This window comes from Ovis canadensis, chromosome 7, assembly GCF_042477335.2.
Source record: "Ovis canadensis isolate MfBH-ARS-UI-01 breed Bighorn chromosome 7, ARS-UI_OviCan_v2, whole genome shotgun sequence".
NCBI lineage: Eukaryota > Metazoa > Chordata > Mammalia > Artiodactyla > Bovidae > Ovis > Ovis canadensis.
Window position 1 is genome coordinate 72,426,329 of NC_091251.1, and position 10,248 is coordinate 72,436,576.

Consider the following 10,248-nt stretch of genomic DNA (forward strand, 5'->3'; position numbering starts at 1 on the left):
TTGTTTCTATAAAAGGAAGACAATAAAATAGTGTTTGGATTACAGTATAGGAAAGCATATGTGTGTGGTACAAATGCAATACATCTTGATAATACTATATAAATCTCTTTATATTCAGCTCTGGAAAAAAAAAGAAATGCTTAATGACAATGAGCAACAGAGGGAAGTTTGAGGACAAGTATAAGATGATCTTAAACTGAATTTATAGCTCTGTGTTTCACTTTTAGAGAAAAAAAAAATTCCAGATCAGTTTGATACATGTGTCTTTTTAGTCCTCAATTTTTTTCTTTGTTACTGCCTATCTCAGGCTCTTTATTAGAATAATATTTCTAAAGATGAAAACCAGAATTGCTCAATGACAGTATTTTTTATCAAATTCCATCTACTTCAGATATTTAGGAAAAATTTTTTAGCTGAGACTTTCAGAAAATAACCTGAATTACTGCCATATGATTATAAAAATTTATTCTATGACGTTTTCAAATCAACTCAATCTACCATCTTCATGTTCCAATTACTTCTCAATATTTCAAGACAAATATTTAGCAGTTGTTAATCTTTAAAAGTAAGAGATGTTCACCTTGGTTTTGATTCTCATAATATGTGCATTATTGAAAGAAAAATGAGAGAAAATGCTATCAAATAGCCACCCATTTTTTTTTTATGCTTTAAGGTTAACAGTCATTTAATGTATTAACATTTTCACTTATAAACATACAATTTGCATATACAGGGAAAAACTGGTTCAGAGGACACAAAAGAATACTGGACACAGGCAAGCAATCAGAAGAGAAAAGAAAAGATCAACCCGAGGGGAAAAAAATGGAACTGCATTCCATGCCCGTGTCTATAAACTTGGGAGGAGAGAAAGATCGCACAGAATCACAATTAATGTAGAAAACAAACGTGGGTCATTCGGTATCAATGGCAGGAACTTCTCCCATTTAAAAAAGTGCGGGATGGTTGAGACTTTTGATTTTGGTGGTTCTTATGTTATAGAAACCATTTGACAGACATTTAGATCTGGATATGTAAAGGCTTCCCTGATGGCTCAGAGGTTAAAGCGTCTGCCTGCAATGCAGGAGACCTGGGTTTGATCCCTGGGTTGGGAAGATCCCCTGGAGAAGGAAATGGTAACCCACTCCAGTATTCTTGCCTGGTGAATCCCATGGACGTAGAAGCCTGGTAGGTGACAGTCCACGGGGTCACAAAGAGTCGGACATGACTGAGCAACTTCACCTTCACCTTCACCATGTAAAGGTTAGGCAACTAGGATATTCATGCTCTTCCTTTACTTGGAATAATGCTACCTCCTCTGCCATCTCCTATATGTTGGTTTGAAAATATATTTTTTAAAGTATGAATTAAACACAGTAATTGAATACAGTAAATAAAAGCACAATATCTTTGTATAGCTAGGTTAACTGGAGGAATATTGTAAGTTTAATAGTAGCAAAATGTTCACCAAGTATTCACTTGTTTGACAGTTTTAGTAATGTAGCCCAAAAATCTAGTCTTCATTATTATTTTTTATATTTGGGGGAATAAATATGCTGATAATCCTTTTGCAACTCTCACATGTATGCAGCAGGACTGTTTGTAAGATTAGGACCCCATGAGGTACTAAAGCAAGCATTCACTTCTCTCACACTTAAGGTCACAAATTTTTGTAAGTCAAAAATGTGGAGCATGCCAAAAATATCATGCTGCACACTACCAAATAAAAGAACACTGTTATTCTTACAAGGAAAGGTTTGACAAGACAGGAAATAGGCAGGGTCAGAGAAGTTTACTTAATACCAAGTTTTATTTAACCATCGTGAAGCCAAAATACAATGACAGTTTAAAAAAATAAACAAATAGCTGTTACACAAAACAAAACCCCAGGATACATGGTCTCTACTGGAACTGATTATTAGATTTTTAGCAAATACAGGAAGTGGATAACCCCAGAGAACCCTCGCAAAATTTCTAGACATCTTCTTCATTTACTTTGGTCACATGCCCTTCAATGAGATAATGTGGATTTAAAGGAGTTTTAATTGGTGAGTAGATATTTGAACAAAGAAAAATTGATCTTAAAATGCTGTGAAATACCTTCACTAAAGGGCCATCATTTTAAAATTGCATTCTCCTAAAAATGAGGAAGGAAAAAACAGAAAAAAGAAAATGGAAGATAGGAAAAATCTAGTTGTTCATTACAATTTTCCATTTTTTGTTTAAACCCAGCAGGAGGGCAAAGCTGCTGGCTTCTCCTCACCCTTGCAAATGCCAGGAGGGATTATGCAAACCCCACAACCACCCAAATCTTATTGAAAATTATAATCATTGTTCTCATTTAATGACTTTTGCCTGTGTTCACTCAAACATTGCTGCATCTTGTTTTCTGCCAGCTTGGACCCACTGGGAGTCATTGATTCATAATTGCAGATAAACCAAAAAAGAAATATGCTACCTTTACAAAAAGCAAACATCAAGTGACATCTAGTGGATGTTTGAATATCATTTTCTAAGGCCTCTGAATAGTAATATTCTCAACAATATTTTATCTTAATATTACTTATAATTTGTGTTTCTTCAGATAGAGCCTCTGTCTTTTCCTAAGACAGAAAGATGTTAGAAAAGTTTTCTTCTCTCAAAGAAAAATTTCTCTTTCTACTAGTATATGGGTAGCAATTCTCAGGATAAAGCCCTTTGGAAATAACTCATTTGTCACTCATGCTGTGTATGTGTGTGCTTGGTCATGTCCGACTCTTTGCAACCCCGTGGACTGTAGCCAACTAGGTTCCTCTGTCCATGGCAGTCTCCATGCAAGAATATGGGAGTGGGTTTCCATGTCCTCCTCCAGGGGATCTTCCCAACCCAGGGATTAAATTGGCATCTCCTGCATCTCCCATATTAGCAGGTGGATTCTTTAACCACTGAGCCATCTGGGAAGCCCCCATAACTCATGCTGTAAGTATGCAAAAAAGGTCACAGTATATGCATCAGTAGACATATTTGAGCAATTATCAACCGTGTAATGATTCTTAAAATGTCACCTGCAATCTCAAATTCCTCTTTTTATTATCTATAATCTTCAGTTCACTTCAGTTCAGTTGCTCAGTCATGTCCAACTCTTTGCGACCCCATGAACCGTGGCACACCAGGCCTCCATGTCCATCACCAACTCCCGGGGTCTACTCAAACTCATGTCCATTGAGTTGGTGATGTCATCCAACCATCTCATCCTCTGTCATCCCCTTCTGCTCCCGCCTTCACTCTCCCAACATCAGGGTCTTTTCAGATGAGTCAGCTCTTTGCATCAGGTGGCCAAAGTATTGGAGTTTCAGCTTCAACATCAGTCCTTCCAATGAACACTCAGAACTGATCTCCTTTAGGATGGACTGATTGGATCTCCTTTGAGTCCAAGGGACTCTCAAGAGTCTTCTCCAACACCATAGTTCAAAAGCATCAATTCTTTGGCATTCAGATTTCTTTATATTTCAATTCTCACATCCATACATGATTACTAGAAAACCACAGCCTTGACTAGATGGACCTTTGTTAGCAAAGTAATGACTCTGCTTTTTAATATGCTAAGATGGTCATAACTTTCCTTCCAAGGAGCAAGTGTCTTTTAATTTCATGGCTGCAGTCACTATCTGCAGTCATTTTGGAGCCCCACAAAATAAAGCCTGCCACTGCTTCCCCATCTGTTTGCCATGAAGTGATGGGACCAGATGCCATGATCTTAGTTTTCTGAATGTTGAGTTTTAAGCCAATTTTTTCACTTTCCTCAAGAGGCTCTTTAGTTCTCCTTCACTTTCTGCCATAAGTGTGGTATCATCTGCATATCTGAGGTTATTGATATTTCTCCTAGCAATCTTGATTCCAGCATCTGCTTCATCCAGCCCCACGTTACTCATGATGTACTCTGCACAGAAGTTAAATAAGCAGGGTGACAATATACAGCCTTGATGAATTCCTTTTCCTATTTGGAACCAGTCTGTTTTTCCATGTCCAGTTCTAACTGTTGCTTCCTGACCTGCAAACAGATTTCTCAAGAGGCAGATCAGGTGGTCTGGTATTCCCATTTCCTGAAGAATTTTCTGCAGTTTATTGTGATCCACACAGTCAAAGGCTTTGGCATAGTCAATGAAGCAGAAATAGATGTTTTTCTGGAACTCTCTTGCTTTTTCGATGATCCAACAGATATTGGCATTTCGATCTCTGGTTCCTCTGCCTTTTCTAAAACCAGCTTGAACATCTGGAATTTCATGGTTCACTGACTGTTGAAGCCTGGCTTGGAGAATTTGGAGCATTACTTTGCTAGCGTGTGAGATGAGTGTGATTGTGCAGTAGTTTGAGCATTTTTTGGCATTGCCTTTCTTTGGGATTGGAATGAAAACTGACCTTTTCCAGTCCCATGGCCATTGCTGATTTTTCCAAATTTGCTGGCATATTGAGTGCAGCACTTTCACAGGATCATCTTTTAGGATTTGAAATAGCTCAACTGGAATTCCATCACCTCCACTAGCTTTGTTCGTAGTGATGCTTCTTAAGGCCCACTTGACTTTACATTCCAGGATGTCTGGCTCTGGGTGAGTGATCACACCATTGTGATTATCTAGGTCATGAAGATCATTTTTTAGATTTCTTCTGTGTATTCTTGCCACCTCTTCTTAATATCTTCTGCTTCTGTTAGGTCTATACCATTTCTGTCTTTTATTGAGCCCATCTTTGCATGAAATGTCCCCTTGGTATCTCTAATCTTCTTGAAGAGATCTCTAGTCTTTCCCATTCTATTGTTTGCCTCTATTTCTTTGCACTGATCACTGAGGAAGGCTTTCTTATCTCTCCTTGCTAGTCTTTGGAACTCTGCATTCAAATGGGTATATCTTTCCTTATCTTTGCTTCTCTTCTTTTCACAGCTATTTGTAAGGCCTCCTCAGATAGCCATTTTGCTTTTCTGAGTTTCTTTTTCTTGGGGATCGTCTTGATCCCTGTCTTCTGTACAATGTCATGAACCTCCATCCATAGTTCATCAGGCACTCTATCAGATCTAGTCCCTTAAACCTATTTCTCACTTCCACTGTATAATCATAAGGGATTTGATTTAGATCATACCTGAATCGTCTAGTGTTTTTCCCTACTTTCTTCAATTTAAGTCTGAATTTGACAATAAGGAATTCATGATCTGAGCCACAGTCAGCTCCCAGTCTTGTTTTGCACAGGTTTTGCTGACTGTATAGAGCTTCTCCATCTTTGGCTGCAAAGAATATAATCAATCTGATTTTGGTACTGACATCTGGTGATGTCCATGTGTAGAGTCTTCTCTTATGTTGTTGGAAGAGGGTGTTTGCTATGACCAGTGCATTCTCTTGGCAAAACTCTATTAGCCTTTTCCCTGCTTGATTCTGTACTCCAAGGCTAAATTTGCCTGTCACTCCAGGTGTTTCTTGACTTCCTACTTTTGCATTCCAGTCCCCTATAAACTTAAAGAGCACTATTAATCTAGCAAATCTATATTTAGTCCAAATATCATCCCTATTTTCCTTGAGAATGCTGTGGCAGAATTATGCAAGTATTTAGGTCCACTTTTTATTACCATTGGTAATTTTCGCTGGTTCACCACAAGTTATTGGAAACAGTGACTTAATCAGAGCTACATACAAAGCAGTTGAAAACTGAATTGGAATTAGGGTTGCCGAACAATTCTTCTCCAGATATTTCATGTGTCTGAAAGGCTTCATGGAGAATAAATCCCTTGCATTGCTGTCTAGAAATTGTACAAGAGACAGAAAGGAAAATTATTGACTGAGAAACTGAAAGATGGCATTTAAATTTAGTATTTTCTTTCCTTTCAAGGAAAGGAAACTTGGAATATTTAACTATAACCCAAATGCCAGCTGTCTGGCTGTCCCCAAGTCTTCCCGTCTTTTAGAGTCACCAATTTTAATACTAAAACACACACACACAGAGCCCTGCATGAACTCTGACCTCCTGTAGAAAATCTAGAATCACTTTCTTCCCCTTGTCACCCCCCAATAATTTCAAGAATTCTTGGGAGCTCTGCTTAATCTCAGCTCTGCATCAAGTTTAATACTACTGTCGTATTCTTTATCCACTTTGGCCCAAATGCAAATTTGTTTTGCTCTTTACCTCCCTCCAGTGACACTTAAGCTGTACATGTTGGACACTTTTTTGATGTTTGGGCAATAGGAGGGAAGCTACAGCACAGATGGCTCATCAAACAGATTAAAATGTAGTCTGTGCAGTGATAACTATCTCTGGACTTTGTTTCAAAATAATTCATTGGGGTTGGGGATGAGGGAATAGGTGGGAATCTTGAAGAAACAAAATCAGCTAAGAGCTGATAATTGTTGAAGTTGAGTGATGAATACGTGGGGTTCATCATACTCTATGTTCTATTTTTGTTCATGATTGAAATTTGCATAAAAATATTTGAAAGAACAAGCTCCTTTGTCATCTCTGATGCAGGAAATTTCTCTGGCTTCCACTTCCTTCTCCGATTAACCTCCTATCACATTTTGGGATCCCTTCCCACAACTTCTGAATCTCACCGCCTCTTCCTCCTTCTCAGGTTGCCCAAGCAAGCCTTGAGCTCTGGGACCCCACTTTAATACTGGGGGGAGCCCAGCAGAATGGTGTTTAGCTTCCCTAAAAATTCAAGAAATTCCTAAAAGGAATTCTGCTCCAGGTTTACAAAATATCATCATATAAAACTAGCATAACACCTGGAGTATATAGCATTTTGCTGCTGCTCCTGCTAAGTCGCATCAGTCGTGTCCAACTCTGTGCGACCCCACAGACGGCAGCCCAACAGGCTCCTCTGTCCCTGGGATTCTCCAGGCAAGAATAGTGGAGTGGGTTGCCATTTCCTTCTCCAATGCATGAAAGTGAAAAGTGAAAGTGAAGTTGCTCAGTGTCCGACTTTTAGCGACCCCATGGACCACAGCCTACCAGGCTCCTCCATCCATGGGATTCTCCAGGCAAGAGTACTGGAGTGGGGTGCCATTGCCTTCTCCGAAAGATTTCCTGCTGCTGCTGCTGCTGCTGCTGCTAAGTCACTTCAGTCGTGTTTAACCCCATAGACGGCAGCCTACTGGGCTCCACCATCCCTGGGATTCTCTAGGCAAGAATACTGGAGTGGGTTGCCACTTCCTTCTCCAATATTTTAATAAAAGTTAATTCTCCTCCACTTACAATTTGTATTCTAATTGAAGTCCTGACAATAGATTCTAATAAAAGTTAGTACAGGGAATTCCCTGGTGGTCCAGTGGCTAGGACTCCGAGCTTTCAATGCTGAGAGCACAGGTTTGATCCCTGGTCAGAAGACTAAGATCTCACAGGCTGTGGGGTGAGCCGAAACTTATCTGTATTTTTTTAAAGTAAACAAAAGTGAAAGTGAAATTGCTCAGTTGTGTCCAACTCTTTGCGACCTCATGGACTGTAGCCTACCAGTCTCCTCAGTCTATGGAATTTTCCAGGCAAGAATACTGGAGTGGGTTGCCATTTCCTTCTCCAGGGGATCTTCCTGACCCAGGGCTCAAACCCGAGTCTCCCACATTGCAGGCAGATGCTTTACCGTCTGAGCCACCAGGGAAGTCGTTGACATTAAAAAAAATTACAGATAAGTACATCAGGACAAAGCAGTTTCTATACTTACAAAGAACTCTTGGGGAGAAATAATAGGTAAAATATGGCAAAAGAGTAATTATTCTTGCCTTTCGACAAAAGATGTTCAATGTAGGCATTGTGTCATACATAAATAAAACTATCTTTAAAAACAATTTTTTGATTGCTACTCAACTATATTGCAATATCCAAGAGCTAGACAACCATCATGCTAGACCTATTGGAGGGGCATGCGAGACCCAGAGTCTGAACCCTCCTCCCAATTATGAATTTGGTGAGGGGGAGAAAGAGGGGCACCCCCAGCTCCTGATGGTGGTTAACCCAGTCTCTCTCTTATCTTAGCATCAGCTGGCAATGGCTCCTTTCACTGTGCCTACTTTGGCCTAGAAAATGAAAGCTTTGCTTAGCGCAGCTCTGAAGTCAGCTGCAATTAATGTTCAAATTCCCTAAAAGGTGTGCTTACAAAGAGAGGAAGTGAAGTCATGTAAGAAAAAAAAGACTATTCACATCAAAATACATGTGCAGGAAGAATGAGAGAATTCACTCTGGATGATTATGCTAATAATACAAAGGTGGAAACTGTGCCTTTTGTCCTCTTTTAACATCCCCAAAGGGAGAAGAGGAGTCAGAGATTTGGCAGATAGAGGGGGGGAAAGTAGCTGTGGCTTCTGCAGCCTCTTGCCAAAGGCCCCTGAGCAAGGGACATGGAAAAGGGGACGTGTTACCGTTGGCATGTGCCATTGTCCCCAAACACATGCGAGACAATGTCAGCACTCACTTCTGGCTCTAAATTGAAAAAACACTTCCTCTGCTTCTGCCAGCACCATTTTCCCTCCTACTCACCCCTGCAGTCTGACACAGTTTCCATTCCAAGGAGACCCAGTAATGATTCCAAGGCAACTGGGTAACATATTCCAGTGAAAGAGCTGGCGGACAGCGTGAGACAGCACGGGGATAAGTTTAGGCTGAAATGAATGAGGGAACATTTGTAAGTTACCCTTTAAGTTTTGTATTGCCTTATCATCAAACAGCCTCTCTTTGGCGGTACATTGATTTTTCTATGAAAACCTGTTTCATTTCTTCTATGATAATCAAACACAGTCTCAGTCAATGGGCACCCTTCTTTTTCCTGAACGGTATTATTGCACAAAATATGGAATCATCCTACAATCCCCACCTGACAGGACTCCCACACAGCATTAGCCTCTTTCTAATATTATTTTCCCTATCATGCTCAACAATATAATGCTTATATTCCAAACATATATCTACAGGGGATTATATCATTATTTGCCTTTGCTCTAGTCAAGTCTCTTTTATGAGAGCTTCCTGTTATTTGTCCTGATCTATGCTACTATTTGTCAAAATATCATCTCTGAAATTGCCTGCTTCTCTAAGATGTCAGGAAAAAAATATTTCATGTTCACTAAAATTAAAGTCATTATAAATCCCACAGAGGTTTTTAAATGGGGGCACACTTAGGATTTTTTTTCCCTCAGGTATAATGCCCTTTCTAATAAGAGTAGACTGGACTTGACGAAGAGTATTTTGTCAAAACATTTCCCCTGTAGGCCTTTGCAAACTAGAAAATAGTCATGAAGTGTTTCTTTCTTATCTACTGGTACAATGTGTGGTGAGAAAGCTGGGCTTGTATTTGGTTCAGTATTTATACCTGAGTAGAAAGTTAACATTATTCCTGAGTGGAGAAGGGGTAAGTGAGTGAGTGAAAGTCACTTAGTCATGTCCGATTCTCTGCAATCCCATGGACTATACAGTCCATGGAATTCTCCTGGCCAGAATACTGGAGTGGGTAGCCTTTCCCATCTCCAGGGGATTTTCCCAACCAAGGGATGGAACCCAGGTCTCCCGCATTGCAGGAGGATTCTTTACTAGCTGAGCCACAAGGTAAGTCCCGGAGAAGTGGTGTGAGACCTTTAATCAGGAAGCTGGAGCTTAGCCCTATAACTACTGTGGATGGTTGGTTTCATAACCCCAACACATTTCAGCCTCCTTTAGGCTCAGGCAGTTCATTTGTTATCTAACCATGTCTTGGGTCAGCTTTAAAGATTCAGCCTCAATTTTGTTTTTGTGGTTTCTCAGTGTCATTTCCGTCCATCTTTCCTTCGCCAACTTCTGTGTTCATTAGCTGGCTATTTCAGCAATGGCTTCTTAACCTCAGTGTCACAGATATTAGATTAACATCATCTCTTGAAGCTCAGCTCTGGTGATGTTACTCTTTGCCCCAAACATTTCCATGGTTGGCTATTGCTTCCCTGGTGTTTAGAACCCTCCAGAGTGAATGTGCAACCTACAACTCCAGAATACTTACCAACGATTTTCTACATGTCCCTTACACTCCAGTCTATTTGAATTTCAGTTTTGGCATTTTATGAGTATGCCTTGGGTCTCCTTTGTATTTTCAAGGCATATCGCCTGTTGTGGAGATTTCTGTGTTTATCTTACTTCCGCTGCTAGACAGTAACCTTCCTGAAGATAATTGTGATCATTTATTGACAAAATATTCTTTGCTATGGACTGTGTGAGATACTTCACATCATCAACTCTAGATTTCTTATACTGTAAGGCAGATATTACTGTATTTTTCAG

The 10,248-nt window shown here is 39.9% G+C and overlaps 1 long non-coding RNA gene across 1 annotated transcript; it reads right to left on the reverse strand.

Moving 5' to 3' along the window:
- Window positions 1–1,788: 1,788 nt before the first annotated feature.
- LOC138443717 (uncharacterized) lies at window positions 1,789–9,395 on the reverse strand. Its single transcript, XR_011258246.1, has 2 exons — window positions 8,485–9,395; window positions 1,789–5,761 (listed from the first exon to the last, which is right to left on the reverse strand). It is a non-coding gene; the product is annotated as an uncharacterized lncRNA (long non-coding RNA).
- Window positions 9,396–10,248: the final 853 nt, after the last annotated feature.